Source organism: Lissotriton vulgaris, chromosome 3_1 (genome assembly GCF_964263255.1).
Source record: "Lissotriton vulgaris chromosome 3_1, aLisVul1.2, whole genome shotgun sequence".
In the NCBI taxonomy this organism is placed as follows: domain Eukaryota; kingdom Metazoa; phylum Chordata; class Amphibia; order Caudata; family Salamandridae; genus Lissotriton; species Lissotriton vulgaris.
Window position 1 is genome coordinate 1,509,671,483 of NC_141689.1, and position 16,711 is coordinate 1,509,688,193.

General features: G+C 44.3%; 1 protein-coding gene across 3 annotated transcripts in view; it reads right to left on the reverse strand.

Moving 5' to 3' along the window:
* LOC147728083 (broad substrate specificity ATP-binding cassette transporter ABCG2-like) overlaps window positions 1-7,439 on the reverse strand; it is a 756,857-nt gene extending 749,418 nt beyond the window's left edge. The window contains exon 1 of one of the 3 annotated variants that reach the window (XM_086961967.1): window positions 7,301-7,439. The gene's annotated coding sequence lies outside the window, so the exon portion shown is untranslated. Of the gene's footprint in view, window positions 1-6,981; window positions 7,208-7,300 lie in introns of those variants that run through there. The other 2 variants (XM_086961966.1, XM_086961968.1) reach the window with 2 other exon arrangements.
* Window positions 7,440-16,711: the final 9,272 nt, after the last annotated feature.

A 16,711-nucleotide genomic window follows, 5' to 3' on the forward strand; every position in this document is an offset into this window, starting at 1 on the left:
TGTATCAAGCATCCAGTCCAACAGACAAGTAGATATTTTATCAAATTCCACAGCCATGGACATTATACAACTCATCCTCTCTCTGCTGCATCCCGCTTTTACTCTTTTGAGCAAGTGATCTGCAGTGGCAACTTCTCACAATGCCAAGTGTTGGGGTAGCGCCGGGGAAATACCCCCCAAAAAGCACGGACATAATAATTTAAAAAATATAAAAATAATAGTACTTATCTGTTACTGCAGCTGCTGCCTTGCTCCTCTCCCGGTTCTAAACTTCCAGCAGTCCACTGCTGGTGCACATGCGCAGGCTCCCAGATACCAATTCAGACACTGCTCTCATGATGGGAATACTATTACCCAACATGGGAGAAGCGCTGGGATTGGTCTGAATGGCCTGGTTTGGTGCTCAGACAGGGCCTGGGAGCCTGTGTTTGTTCTCCACACGACTGTGCAACACAGCTCAGGTTAGAGAAATGCTGAGTGCACATGATGGTTTTGGCGGTCCTAAGATAGCCGCACAAACCGATAAACGCACTTACAGTGCCCACCACTCCTCCCTGAAGCGTAGGATGGCTCCTCCTCGCCCTATGACTTTGCTGGCTCTGGCTCAGTGAAAAATAGCATGATCATAAAAAAATAGTTCTATTATCTTTTTATTTATGTTTGCCTCTGCTAGCTATCAGCAGTGGGGCAATGCTCCTATGGCATAACGGAGGAGTCGCCCCTGGTGATCCGGTTATTCTGGAATACATTTCTTTCATTAAGCTCTGCATCCTCATTGCCCTATTATAAAATTCCATTGAAAGAACATTTGTTGACTACCTTTTATCTCACTTATAGAGGGTTGTTAATTGTTTTCTTTAACCTTATTTTATACTGTTTTTGTATGTTCAAATATTCCAATAAAAGTAGTCGAATACATCAAATCATTCAATTTTCACAATGGGTGAGCATATTCCAATAAAAGTAGTCGAATACATCAAATCATTCAATTTTCACAATGGGTGAGCATTCTGTATCTCGGCTACTCCAATTGAACTTCAGAAGATTAGTCACTGAAGTAAAATTTACCTTTTATGAGGTAGTTGTCCACTTTTTACGATAAAATGTTATTTTCAATTTTTATGTTTTCTCTATAAAAACAAACAACCCTACTTAGTACGGAAAAAGTAAAAATATAAGAACCTTGGGCGGTGTGGAAGATGGGAGATAGGCAGCTCATTAATGATCTAGTGCTGTCCTGAGAAACTCAGGTTGCGGAGGATCAAATGCACAAATTTCTTTCATGGGATGACATCATGGGAGACTTTTCTATGCCACACAGAACAATGTGCAATACCTTTCCTGACAGAAGTACCTCTGGCCATGTGTGATCTGATAGGGAGTCAATCTTATGGTAAAGTTGCCCGAGCAGTTATCCAAGTTGTCTTTGGCACAGGGGAGTAGGAAGGGTAGCAGCATTGATGTCATAGCCTGTTAAATTCAGATATACTACACTCTGAACGTGGTGAAGACCACACTAGAGTGGCTATGGTAGGATACATTTGTTTTTCCATAGGCCCACAAAGGGAAGGGGTTGAAGCATGATCCTGAAATTAAAAGGAAACACATTGTCAGAAGATGTAAGATGGCCTGAAGCTAACAGTAGGGGTGCTGGTCAAGTACACCCATTGTAGGTGCCATGCGCTCCACAGAATCCGGCCAGCGATGTTGGAGGAGACCTGCTAACCATTGGTAGGAGGGCTTTCCACTGCTCCTGCTTTCACAGGTGCAGATTCCAACCTGTGGTGCTGACACTGTTTCTGCAGGATGTAAATGACAGTGATGCAAGCACAACAAGGGCTGCGCTCAAGACCAGATAGCACCTAACATGCTGCTCTCTTGATCGAGTGCCACAAATAGTAGAGCAATTATACTCTGGGTGCATGGGTTGAGCTGTTGTCTCCAGGCTCACAACTTACACTGGACAAAAAAGTCCCCAGGAGGGCTGAATAATAATGTGCTGTGGCTTACTACTTTGCCTTTAGCCCCTCCCAATGCACATTCCAAGCAACATAATGCAAACACTCATGAGGTCTGACACATCAAACGCCAAATGGGTGCCCTATGCAAGACCCAAAATATGAATGACACTCCAACAAAGCTATGGGGCTGACCTATTGCCTCACTATGTTTTCTGTCCCATGGGCGGAGCCAAAATGTGAATGACACCGCCAGCTATGCATTTTATTTCTTTATTACAACAGCTGCAGTAGACAGATAAACAGTGATGGCACCCTGGGAGAGGATGGGAGGCAAGTCTGCATCTGGAGTGCTCGGGAGCAATGCTGCAGAACCTCACAATATTTATCCCAGTATATATCCCAGGAGAAATGTCGCTTAGCGATATTTCTCCTATTATCAAGCTTCACGCTAACCCTGTTAGAGACAAAAAAAAAGCAGCGTGAACCACGGTTAATGCTGCTTTGTTACGTCTGCTAATTTTCAGATTTAGCCATGTAATCCAATGGGAGGTGGATTACATGGCTAAATCCACCATGGGCTATCAGCAAGGATATCCCTATACTTGCTGTTTTATCGCTGCATTACCAGCGATAACCCCCCAAAATGCCGCTATCGCTGGATTTTTTATCGCCTAGACGGTTAGCGTTGTTAATAACGTGATAACCAGGCGATATTATCCAGCGATAGCGGGCATTAAAAAAATTAACGCTAAGCGCTCTTAGCGTTAATTTTACTTGTGCTGTGTTAATATGCCCCTAAATACTTCAAAATATGAAAGTGGCTGTAATAGGATGCAGGGTAAGTGGGAAAAATCTATTGAATGTGTTACAAAATGATACAGCCAGGTCAACGTAGACCCCAACTTTTCAAATCTTTGTAAAGTTGGGAGAACATTCTCCAAGCATGGAAAGAATTAAGATATTCTCACAGGTCCACTTTTTTAGTTTACATGCAGAGTGGCTTCTGTATTGCTCTCCTTGAAATGCAGATGTCAGTGTGCGAGCTACAGTTTTACTTTCTGATGGCATTATACCAGAGTAATTGTAATGTTTGTGTAGAGTTGTGTATATTAACTATACTAACGTTTGCGCCACTGATGGAGATAAAATGTTCTCTAATATACTCCTGCAATAGCAGTTTGCTCTTTAATCACAGCTCAGTGAGAGCCACTGTTTGGGGCGTTTGAGGTTATCACTGTATCAAATTCTGGGAACAGATTGAGAAGAATCAACATGGCAGCACTTTCCTCATTCATTGTATGAAGTAGGTCATTCAACATACCTAAAGAAGCCATCTTGACTCCATGTCCTGATCTAAAACTAGTCTTAGAGCCAAGGACAAGCAGCATCCAAGACAGGTACAAAGGTACATGAGAAATGTGGCTTGCTGCTGCTGCTTTGTGTGAGGGGTCACTTCTCGGGTGTGGAATTCTAAGACCACTTCAAGGGTACTGTGCTGACATATTGTATCCATCTCAGAAGAGGCGTGGTTGGTCATGCTGTGTGGTGTTACATTACTTGTGCAATACAAACCTGGCTCGGTGTGCATCTCTCATCCAAAACCACAAACAACTTCCAGTCATTTTTATGCTATTTTCGCTACTCAATCTCAATGATGTATCGCTTGCTACAACCTGGAGTTTGACATAAGGCCAGAAACCCTACCATCTGCTCTTTCATCATTTGAAAGGGCTGTTAACAGTTAATGCTTTTTGGAACTAAAACTGGTATCCAACTAAGCTGTCTTGTCTAAGTAAATTTATTCTTGGTTTTAACAGATAATGTATTATGTGGTATACTTGCCAATAACACATAATGTGATTTTTAATTCAATTACATTTTTAAAATAGTTCTAAGATTTACCACTGAATTCACCCACATGTGAAGAGTTTCCATTGTTTGAATTCTTCACGCAGGAAAGACCAAAACCCAACAGAACACATTAGACAGCACTTCACACAGGTGCAATACATCACATATATGCCTTTTAGTTGGCAGTCACATTGCTCCCAAAAGTACTGGGCCTGGGCGCAATTTAAACTATGCAGGTGCAACTCACAGAATTGTGAGAATTGCACGTTATGGGTATCAGTCACATTCTTAACCTATTGAGGCATGCATACACACTTGTGTAACTTTGCATGACACGCCAACGTACAAGAAAAATTGAGGTTTGAGGTGCTTTTATTGTTTTGCAGTATTTATTAGCACAAAATGTGCCTTTGAGTCAAACAATGAATACAAAATTGTGGATTTCCAATTTGCGTACATTTTGTGTAATTACCCTAATTTTGCATACCCCTAAACAGTGCTTGCCAAAAAGATATTACACATCAAGATAAAATTGAATAATTCTGACTGAACAAACTCAAGACAGATCAAACATGATATATAGTTGGCGGTCAAGTGTCCCAATGGTACTAATAAAAGAAATGTCACAGACATAATAAACATGATAAATTAGACAGAAAGCACAATAAACGTATGTGCCAAACAGTTTAGATTTGCCACGACTGACTGTTCTATCATGTCGTTCAGTGTGAAGCTCAGGTGGTTCTAAGTCTCTGGGGAAAAAAACCTGATACTAACCCAAAAGTCATATAGCACTGAATTCACCCACGAGTAAAGTTTCTATTGCTTGAATTCTTCACACAAGACAGACCAAACCCCAACAGAACATATTAGACAGCAATTGACACACGTGCAATACAGCACAGATCTGCCTTTTAGTTGGCTTTCACATTGCTCCCAACAGTGCAAGGCCTAGGCGCAATTTACGCAACGCAGGCGCAACTCACATACTTTTAAGAATTTCACGTTACGTGGGTCAGTCACATTCTTAACCTATTGAGGAGTGCGTGCACATCCAGAGTCCAACCATTTCACATCTCTTCCAAACTTCCTAACAAGATTGTAGAGTATCCTCTATATATATCAACCACTGACCGACCCACACATTAGGCAAGCCACACTATATACTCTTAACTATGGACCATAAGACTACTAACATACCATTGAAGGAATTTTCAGACTTTAGTCTATGATGGAAACCTTGAAATGTCATGCACAGTAACCCAGAGAGCTGCCCGGGCCAAAAAGCCCATAATAACAACAAAGAATATGGAAAGTGCTATGTAAAGACCAACACAGTATATACTGTGAAACTAGAAAGGCGATACCTAGGTCAAGCGCTGCCCTAAGTCCTTGCCGCAAACGCCGCATTTTTCTTGATACCCTCCGCAGCCCAAATTTCAGACAGAACCTAATCATATACAAATAAACTGATGCAGGCAATGACTAATGCCCCTTTAGAAAGCTGGACTATGAAGTAATAAATAATGTAGGAGAAATCTGAGCAAATAAAACCCTAAAAGCCCAATTTAGAGTGCTAAAAAAAAAAAAAAAATAATGAGGTAACCAGTAACACGATATTATAGGAAGAATACCTTGTGCTCCTTTACCATGAGCAAAAATAAATATGGTAAAAGGAAGTACAGGAAGGTATGAAAGTCATTCCCCATCTATGGATAAGTACGCAGAGCTCACCTTTGCGACCTATTGGCTTCCCCAAGGGTTTGTATCGATGCTGGCCGACTGGCTAAAGATTAAGCAAAAAAAAAAAAAGACATTGTGACGTATCTGCCTGTCTCATTGTGCATGCGCACGCCTACAAAATGGCACATGCAGTTTTTACATGTTTATTTACAGATCAGATTTGGAACTGTAAATAAAAATTAACAAAAGTTACACAAAAGCATTTTCTTTTCACGTGCAGGTGGCAGAAGCAACACAGAGGCTTTATATGGGGAGAAGCAACACAAAGGGCGCAGGGAGAGTATTAAGGAATAAAGTGGGTGAAGTGACACAGAGGGGCAAAAGCAACACAGAAGTCACGGGTGGGGGAAGAAGTATTTAGGACGATGGGAAGAAGAAAGCAACACGGACGAGAGAGAGGAACGGGGAGCTGTTACAAGAAGCGCATACTGGCGAGCACAATAATGAGGAGTCTGGAGACAAGCCCACCGGCGGGAGAGCAACACGACGTGCAGCAGAAGATACAAGAGAGACATCTGTAAAACAAATGCAGTATTTTAGGGTATTTAAAAGAAAAGTGACCAGTGGAAGGACGCAAGTAAAGTGTCCATGCTCCACCTGAGGGACAGACACATGAAGAGGAGGAAAACCTATGACAGCTAACCAATACGAAACAAGACAATTAGAGTGACAATGAAACCAACCAATGGGTCACCTCCAAGTCCACTATTAATAAATAAAATGCCCAAGCGAGTCCTAAAAAGGAAATATTATGACTAAAATCTTACATCACAACTGTAGTGTTGTAATTGCCCCATAGTGGTAATAGCACATATTTAGAAAAAAGCTGTATAGGTAAATTACATGCAGAAGGGTAGAGTCACTGCCAAGTGCAGCACTGGCCACTGGAAATGTAGAAAATAAAGCTGGGGTCATAAAGTCAAATAAAGGAAGCGACAGCAGAATTACGTTTGAAGCAGGAGGTTGGTTTTTTAGTGTATATTCATTTTATGCGTTTAAGTGGCTCGCTTAATTTTGCTTGTCGTTTGAATTCCCAACCTTCCTCTTGACTCGAACCTTAGTAACCTCCTCCCATCATGTAAAAAAAGTGTGCAGCAAATGAGCACGAAGAAAGCAAACACCGCTGGCAGCTCATACCGAGCGGTTATCTAGTCGAAAATACGCACAAAATAAGAGGTTGTGAGCGGAAGTAAGCAATTAAAGGGGTTAAATAGAGGTTGACTGGGGGGCGAACAAGTAGTGCTTGATTCAATTATCTCCAAACAGCCCCTACTCGTCTACACAGGTTGCAGCAACTTAAGTTGCACCTCTATTGCATACACTCGTCACAAGAAGACAATGAAACAAAAAAACGTACAGAAACGTTTCCTCAGATTCGACCATACTGAAAGCACGCTTCTGCAACAGACCCAATTGCAAGCCTTACTTCCTCGCCGCTACCATTGTTTTCCCTTCCCCGGGGGGAGATGCGTTCAGCAACTCGCTCTCTCCCCGTTAGGACAGCTCGGCAAAGCAGAGATGGCACAGTCAAAGGCAGCTCACCTGCAGCGGCCGAAAGATAGAGGTGTGTGAAGTCTGTGGGGCGGCGGTGTTGCAGTATTACACCCCCACCAGTGTCTCGGGGCGCGCGGCGCTGCAGGCAGAAGGAGGGCAGGATCAGTTTTCAGTACAACATCATTACAGCCGCGTGGAACGCACCCGGGGGAGCCGCGCGCGCGTGCTGCAGCTCGTCGCTGTATACTCACGGTGGTATTTTAAGAAGTTTACAGTTCACACACCGTTGGATATTAAGAAGCTTAAAAGGAAGTAGGAATGGAAAAAATGTGCAAGGCTTTCAGAGAGGCTTCCGCTAAGCAGAGCTGGAAAGGGCATGTTCTCCACATTGCTAAAATGCAAAGGCAGCCATATTCCTGGAAGTAGAAATTTGATACCGCAGCACCCGGAAACAAAGGACTGGTAGCTAACAAGAAGCATTTTAACCGCTATACGGATGTTATACCCATCAGTCCTTTTATGGGGACACCCTGGGTGTTTACAAGAAACGTATTCCTGCCAATTACAGCGCTTTGACGTTTCTCAGCCATTTGCGTGTCTAGCTCATTTTCAGTCTAAGGGCCTGCTGATGCACAAAATGTTTGAACAGTTTCGAAGCTTTCTGATTTTGGTATAGCAGGGGCGCAACCAGACCCGAACTTATGTGTGTGTGTGGGGGGGCGTTAAGAGCCCTGCCGCGGACGGTGCAACAGTTTTTTTTGGCTCCCCTACCCCATTCCCTCCTCCATGAATTCCCTCACTACCGCTCGTCAACAATGCATCTCCTCTCTCTAGCCCCTTTCTGACAAGCATTTCATTTTTCATAGTGCTACTCGTAGTTTACTCACACTTCTGTGTTCTGCATGGTACACATTCTTTGTGGCAGGCTAATTAACCCTCCGTGGGTGACAGGAGTGCCCATGTGAGTGCACGGTGAGCGGTTGCAACAGTGTGTGAGTAGGTTGGGAGGAGTGACTGCAGGGTGAGTGAGGTGTCCATATGAGTTTGGGTGCGGATGTAAGTGCAGAGTAGGACAAATGATTGTATGGTTAGTGATTGGCTTGTTTGAGTGAGATTGCAGAGTGAGCAGTGAGGGGTACAGGTGAGTGAAGTGTCCCTTGAGTGAAGGCTGAGTAGTGTGCTCGTGTGACTGCAGTGTGAGGTACAGGGTGAACAGCGCAAGTGCAGTGTGAGTGCAGAGTGATCACTGTGAGTGCAGAATGAGCGGTATGCTCATGTGACCGCAGGATAAGTGGAGCGAGAATAGTATGACTTCATGCCGAGTGGCATAAGTGCTATGTGGGCATTGTGAGTGCAGGGTGAATGGTGTGAGTGCAGGGTGAATGGTGTGAGTGCATGGTGATCAGTGTGAGTGCATTACGATCGCTGTGAGTTCCAGCAGAGGTAGAAGGTCCAGGGGTCCCAGGTCTATATCTTACTTCTTAAAAATTCAAACGGCGAAGGAACCGTACTCAAAGCTCTGGACCATAAAAGCCTCATAAAACAGTTGAGGTTAAGTGTGAGCATACGTTCCTTACTTTTAGATAGATGGTTTAATCATATATCACGGATAAATCCTTTTTAGGTCGAAGCCTGCGATGGCTGTGCATGCGCAGTCTCGCTTGGGAGATCTAATGAAAGAAAGAAAGAAAGAAACTTTATTGACTGTCCGATTACTTAAAATCTGTTACAGTTTAAAACACATGAACATCCCCCCACCCCCCCAGAATACCCTTCCCACAGTAAAACCCTATGTACAACATTAAGATTACATAATGACTGTTTTTACTACATTATGTCAGTTAAAACTTCTTTTGTTTGTTCCTTGTCTTTACGCCTTCGGGAGTCTAGAAAGTTAAATCAAAGTTCAGCAAGGTTAATCTCAACTCGATGCCATATGTCAAATGAGAAAGTTCTTCACTAGCCCCTTATCCGCCCCTGGTTTGGTTTCTGGGTCTAGTAATCCCAATTACTTAGCAATAGCTCCTAAATTGACTGACAGCTTGCATGGTTGGGGCATCAGATGGAGCTCATGGCTCAATGACCGGAACCTTCGGGTCGGTGGCCTTTTGGTGGGTGTCAAGTGCAGTTCTGACTTGATGGATGAACTTGCCGACCCTAGCTAGTAGACAGGTCATTGTTTCCGAAAAGCACCAGTCCGAGGCCTCTCTGCAGGTTCTATAGCCTAGGTTGCGCAGCAGACAATGGCGATCGCTGACCAACTTTGTGCAGAAGCACAAAAGGTGTAACCAAGATTCTCTGCGGTAGTTGCAAAGCCGGCAGGCAATGGCACAATCCGTTCGTGCCCATTTTGGGTTAAAAGCTACGATCCCAAGGGCCAAGGCGCAGATACAGAATTTTCTTTCTCGCTTGAGTTGATAGTGAGTCTTGCAGATACGTTTGGGGTTTGCCAGGAATATAAGACTTGTCCAGGGCCAGAGTTAGTGGATTATATCGGAGTGATGAGCAATCCAGCTCGTACGAGATGGTCTGGACTTGGCGCTTGATGGCTAAGGCTCATGCAGAATGTGAAATTTCTTGAAGGGGCAAGCTGTTTCCCTCGATTTTCAATAGGTCAATGCCTTGTGCCACCTTGATGTGCCATGGGGTGCCCACTTCACCAAAAATAATTTTTAGAAAATGTTTATGATTGTTTTCAGGTGCTTTCAGTACTCTTATGTAGTATTTTAACAGGTCCCCCTGTAGTACCAGCTCCGGGCGTTTCAAGCCTATTTTTAGCCTTAGCCTGTTGTTCCTTGCCTGTCTTGGGGCCTGTAGCACAAGCTTATACGCTTTCACCTGGGCCGCTTTGATCACTTTCTCAAATGCACCTGGGTAGGCTAAGTGACCATACGTTATGGAGGGAATCAGTTTTACCCTAAGTACAGTCAACATCGGTTCTACTGAGGGACTAGCTAGGCGATGGCTTAGACGTCTAAGGGACAGAATTATTTTGTCAATTCTTGGTTTTAGCTCCTTTAAATGTTTGACTGTGGTGGCTCTCTCTGACACCCAAACCCCCAGGTAAATATATAATGAGGCGGTTCTAATTCGGTGCTCCCCCAAGGACCATGTTGCACCTTTTTTACGGTGGTATTTACCAAAGATTACAATCTTTGTCTTGCTCTTGTTGATCTGAAGGCTATTTTCCTTGTTGTATGTTGCAAGACTGTTCAAAGCTCTTTGGAGCCCCACCCTGGTGTGGTCCATTACCACCGTGTCGTCTGCATACTGCAGGGTTCCCAGGACCAGCTTCCCCAGTCTTGGGGGTACTAAATTAGCATCTTTCAAGGCTTGCCCCATATCCGCTGTATACAAGTTGAACAGTAGGGGGGCCAGTACACACCCCTGCTTTAGTCCAGAGTTCGTATCAATTCTTGCTGTTGTGATTGTTGGACTTAGTTTCACCTGGACCCATGTACCCTTGTAGGGTGCTTTTATGGCTTTAAGCAAGGCTTGGGGGAGCCCCCAAGTTTCAAGTTTTGCCCATAACCGACTTTAATTTACTCGGTCGAAAGCGGTGGAATAGTCTATAAAACAACAAAGCAGGGGCAACTTGTTCCTCTTGTTGGCTTGCTTCGCGAGATAGGAGAGGGCTGTAATATTATCCAAGGTGGAACTATTGGCCCTGAATCCAGTCTGTGTGGGCGGGAGAATAGCGTTCTTATCCACCCAGGCTTCCAAGTCCCTTAGTAGTAGGCGGGCGTATACCTTGGCTTCTATATCAAGAAGGGCTATGAGCCTATAATTAACCGGGTTCGAGTGGTCACCCTTCTTATGTATAGGAAATAGGACCGAGCCTTTCCAAGATGTTGGCAGGATTGCTGTGGTGAATGAATAATTGAATAGCGGAGTGGGTATGGTTGCAAAGAAGGCTGGAGCAGTTTTAAAGACCTGGGCGGGTACTCCATTTGGGCCCGGAGCCCCGTCTGTTCTTATAGCTCTAATGTATTTCAAAGTCTCCTCCTCTGTGTACTTAGCGGGTTGACTAGGCCCTGAAGCGACATTCGGCGCGGTTTGAGTTTTAATATTTTCCGCTGCCGCCTTGGACCACGCTAAACTGCCAGCGTTAGTCGCATTTACCCAGCAGGTGTACAGCCCATTTGCGTACTGTTCCCACACATTCCCTGCAACACTGTTTTCCTTGCGCTCGGCTCTGGGCGTCAGGCTATTAATGTATCGCAATAGCTTGCTGTTGTCTTTTTCTTTAATTAGGGAGAACACTTTGAGCCAATTCTTTTCTGCCCACTGCCTTTTCAGCTCCCAGACTTTCTTTTTGTGAGAGATCTAATGAGATTGAGGGAGATTCACTAGCGGGCTTTAAGCCCAGCCCCTCTTTCCCATTGGCTGGCGTCACTGTTCATGCTAAACGGTTGACTGCCATTGGGAAAGAGCTTGTGGTGACGTGCAGTTTTCTCTCTGTGAGCCGTCCCACTTGGATTGGCTAACTTGACTTACTGACATCGCAAAAGGATCCTTATCTTTATGGGGCCATGTGTTTTAAAACACATGGCCCCATAAAGACAAGCTCCGCCGCTTTTGCATCTCGCTTTCACTTTTGAAAGCGCGATGCAAAATAAACCGTGGCTGCCTGGCAAGTGCTTGTTCTTCTAGCACTTGTATGCGTGCCCATGTGTGGTGACGTATGTGCATGTATTCATCATCACGGTGGGCCGCCACAGTGCCATGAACACTAATCTTGCATGTGTCATGATATGCATCCATGTACACATCATCATCCTTGTTAATTATTTTCACAAGGCTGTTACACATCAGCAAAAAAAACTTTAGCTAAGCCAACAGCTCCGCATTTCTTTTAAAAGTCTAAACTGCTTTTACATTTTTTCCTTTCCTTAAAGAGGCTCCCGGCAGTTTTATCTTCATTTTTTCGTGCACCTTTGCAGTTATAAAATCGCTTTTATTATGCTTCCCCCTGAGCTAAGCGCTCTGTGACTGTTTTAGGAACCCGTGTGGTGCCCTAAGGGCCCAGGCCGCAAAACAACTGTCTTCATAAAGGCCGTGCGTCTGTTTAAAGTTCTTCTAATTGTTTTAAACGTGCTGCAGTTGCTGTTTCAGCATCCTATCAGCCCCCTACCTTGGCCTCCCATCTATCTCTCACCCCCTGCTACCACACATCAGCACCCCGCACGTACCCCCCCAAGCAAACAACTTGAAACCAGTCAGAGGAAGCTAAGTTGTGGGGGATTCCTATGGGTGGGGAGGTGCGGAGATGTGTTCAGAGGCAAATCGCTGCCATGGTGTAGTAATGAGCCACCGACCTACCTTTGAAAAGGGTCTGATGCTTCATTTTATTCACCGTTACTAGCTAGGGCGGTACATTCTTTCTATTGGAGCAAAGGCCGTCTCTGGGCACCCTCACAGCAGAATCTGCACGTTATACGATGTATTGCTGTAGGAGGAGTCTTGATTCCGAATCGAAGCAGTGTAAAGATGCTTTCTTAATACCTTACTGTTTGCATGAAGTTTAAAGAATCAATCAATCAATCAATCATAGTACTTAAAGAGCGCACTACTTACCTTGAGGGTCTCAAGGCGCTGTGGGGGGGGGGGGGGGGGGGGGGGGGGTGCTGCTACTGCTCGAAGAGCCACGTCTTGAGGAGTCTTCTGAAGGTGAGCAGGTCCTGGGTCAGTCGTAGATGGGTGGGGAGGGTGTTCCAGGTCTTGGCGGCGAGGAAGGAGAGGGATCTGCCGCCGGAGGTTGTACGTTGGATGCGGGGGACAGGGGCGAGGGCGAAGCGGAGTTGTCGGGTGGGGGTGTAGAAGCTAAGTCGGCCGTTGAGGTAGGCTAGTCCGGTGATGTGGAGGGCTTTGAGTGCGTGGGTGAGTAGCTTGAAGGTGATTCTCTTTTCGACGGGGAGCCAGTGTAGGTATTTCAGGTGGGGGGTGATATGGCTGTGGTGATAGACGTTGAGGATCAGTCGGGCGGATGCGTTTTGAATGCGTTTCAGTCGTCGTAGGTGTTTGCCCGGGATACCTGTGTAGAGTGCATTGCTGTAGTCCAGCCTGCTACTGACGAGGGCATGGGTTACCGTTTTTCTTGTTTCGGTGGGGATCCACTTGTAGATTCTGCGGAGAATGCGGAGGGTGTGGTAGCAGGAGGAGGAGACGGCGTTGGCCTGCTTTGACATGGAGAGGGAGGAGTCGAGGATGATTCCCAGGTTGCATGCATGGTCGGTGGGTGTCGGTGCTGTTCCCAGCACGGTTGGCCACTAGGAGTCGTCCCAGGCTGAGGGGGTCGATCCGAGGATGAGTACCTCCGTTTTGTCTGAGTTCAGCTTCAGTCGGCTGTTCTTCATCTATTCGGCGACGGCCTTCATTCCCTCGTGGAGGTTGTATTTGGCGGTGTGCCGGTCTTTGGTGAGGGAGAGGATCAGCTGGGTGTCATCGGTGTATGATATGATGTTGAGATCGTGCTGGCGGGTGACGTGGGCCAGGGGGGCCATGTAGACGTTGAACATTGTCGGGCTGAGGGATGAGCCCTGGGGAACACAGCAGATGATGTCCGTGGCTTTGGAGCAGAAGGGGGGAGGTGGACTCTCTGGGTTCTGCCGGAGAGGAAGGAGGTGGTCCAGTGCAGGGCCTTCTCTTGAATTCCGGCTTCTTGGAGGCGTGTCTTTAGACCATAGTCTGTGGTTATGTTGCATAGATTGAAATATTTATGCATTGTTAATCTTAGAGTAAAGTATTTTATCCGGAAACTTGTTTAAAATATTCTTAGTTCCTCTGGGCTGTTAACTGTATTGGTATTGCAAACATGGCCTTTCTAATATGGCCACCGCGGAATTTCGGCCGTTGCCCTAGTCCTTTCTTGATGACTAGGACTCACAATGGGAGGCTCACACTCGAGAAAATACTACTGAATCGTAACATAAATAGGGGCTGTACTATCAACTTTAATGCAAGGAAAATCCTTTTTTTAATCATTTTATCAGAGACATTTGGCAAAAAACTGTTATACTTTGACGAAAGGTTAAATCATTGCTGAAGTATTTAGTGTTTACTTCCGGTTTACACCATTGCGAAAGACTACTTAATATGGCGGCGGTTTCAAGTTAAAACACGGGACCGTTGCCAAATAGCGGATTATCCGGAGGACTTCGCTGAATTCTGACCTCTACTCCAAAGAAAGTAAGTCTAGCACGAACTATGGTTAGGGATAGCTAATGAGAAATGGGTCTTTAATTACCCTTTCTCGATTCGGGTTGATCGAGGAATATGCAGCTTATTATGTGTAACTGGGAACCTTGTTCTGACAGACGAGTATTACTTCCGCCTGCTATGTGGCTAACACCTGTAGAAGTGGTGCCGGATGGCAATTCCTTAAGAACGCACCGGGATACAGGGATCATTTGTCTAAAACTTTGATAAGGCTTTTTTTTACTATTTAGAGCCACCATCTTTTTTTTCCTTTAAAAATACACAAGATTAGACATGGCAAATTTCTCGTAGAAGCTCCAGCTACGAGCCAATGTCGCAAAACGTTATAGGCGATCAGAATCTACGTCACAGGGCATATTATAATACCGGTTATAAAACAAGTTTATTTAACTCTTTGACAGGCCACTATTCCTTGGACAAGGATATAACCATACCATCTTTAGAGCTGTTGCCCATCGGCTCTAACCTTTTCACCATTTGGTTATTTATAAAAATGTAAAATAGTAACGGTCAATCATTGCAAAATATTCTCTGAAAGTAAAGTTAGAAATGTATTATGATGTAGAGATGCATGACCTTGAACTGACTGTAACCAAACAATTTTTCCTCAGAATCGGATGTGTACCAACTGTATTGCGACATTTTCTAGAGCAAAAAGCAAAAGAATGATGTGATAAAACTGCTTAGGTATTATAAAATTATTATTCAGGACCTTATTTCTGTCCTTTTCTGGCATCTCGTACTTCGGGTGGACTCTATCTATTTACTAGCTGGCTTGACCGTGTAGGGATTATTATATCTCTGCAACAATTCACAATAAATATAGAAGTATCAAAAATGAGGAACCTTATAGACAATATTTATTTATTATTTATTTATTTATTAATAATATTTCTAAAGCGCGAACAATGGCCCGTGGGCGTCTCGCCGCTAAGATATCTGCAATATTTAACCAGAGAGAGAAGATCTGAATTTAATTATTAAAAAGCCAGGTCTTGAGTTGTTTGCGAAAAGACCAGAGTGAAGGGCTTATTTTTATCGGGTGAGGCAGAGTTTTCCATAGCTTAGGGGCTGACACCAGGAATCTTCTGTCTCCCCACGAAACAGATTTGGTACGGGGACCCACCAGATCATTTAAACTGGAGGAGTGTAATGTTCTGGGGGGACAGTAAGGAGTCAGATTTTGAATGAGAAAAGCTGGTCCCAAATTGTGCAGAGCTTTGTACACTAAGCAAAGGGTTTTAAATTTTATCCTATTTCTAATGGGTAACCAATGTAAATCTCTGATGGTTTCTGACGCAGATAGATGTTTGGGGATTCTGCCCAGGAGCCTGCCGGCTGAGTTTTGAATAATTTGCATTTTGTTTATGGCTCTTCCTTGTGCATTTATGAACAAGGCATTACAATAGTCCAAGGTGGACAGTACCAGAGAAGTTACCAAGGTTTTACCAGCTGTGTCGGGAAGAAAGGGAAGGATTTTCTTGATGAGTCTCAATTTATGGAAGGCGGAGGAAGTAAGTTGGTTGGCATGTGGGAGAAAAGTAAGATGGTCATCGAAGATAACTCCCAGGTTCCTCACCTTACTGACAGGCTCAGCGGGAGGACCTAAAGACGAAGGCCACCAACGAGAGGACCATTCCGGGGTCAAGTGTCCGAAGATAACTACTTCCGTTTTGTCGGAATTTAATTTTAAGCAATTGGAGGCCATCCAATCCCCAATTGCCAACATGCCCAATTTAAAATCCTCAGCTATTTTATGGCCATCGTTTTTAATGGCAAGGACCAGCTGAGTGTCGTCTGCATAGGAAGTAAGGCTCATCCCATGCGCTCGAATGATGTTAGCTAGGTCCGACACATAGATGTTAAAAAGTGTCGGACTTAGGGATGAGCCTTGAGGTACTCCACATAGCAGCGACAAAGTGGAGGAATGGAAGGATCCCAGTGTGACCATCTGAGTCCTGTCAGCCAGAAAGGAGGCCAAAAGTTTCTTGGCAGTTTGTTGGACACCCATGTTTTCTACAATTCACCATTAAACAAGCTTATGGGAAGAGGATCTTTTACACTTGTCTCATCATCACTTTTTATCACTTAAAAAAATATGTATAGTTTTGCACAGTGTACAGTATGGATACCTTTTTCAAAGAATTGTTTAAACTTCCTTCAGAATTTTATAGTTGAAACTAAAAATTTGATTTTTTCTAACAATTTTCCGAAAAAAATATTTTCTAATTCACTTAATTTCTAAAGCACCTTGTTCTCACTCTTTATGGTCAACTTTTCCAATGCTCATTACCTCTTACAATGTACCCTATTTCTGTTCCATCCTTGAGAAAGCCCTGGCGCTATTCGCCATACAGGGTGAAACACGTCTCGGCTCTCCTTGTTCTTTGTTCAATAAAGATTTACAAATCTACAACAAGAGTGAAATGGACTACTTAAGAGAT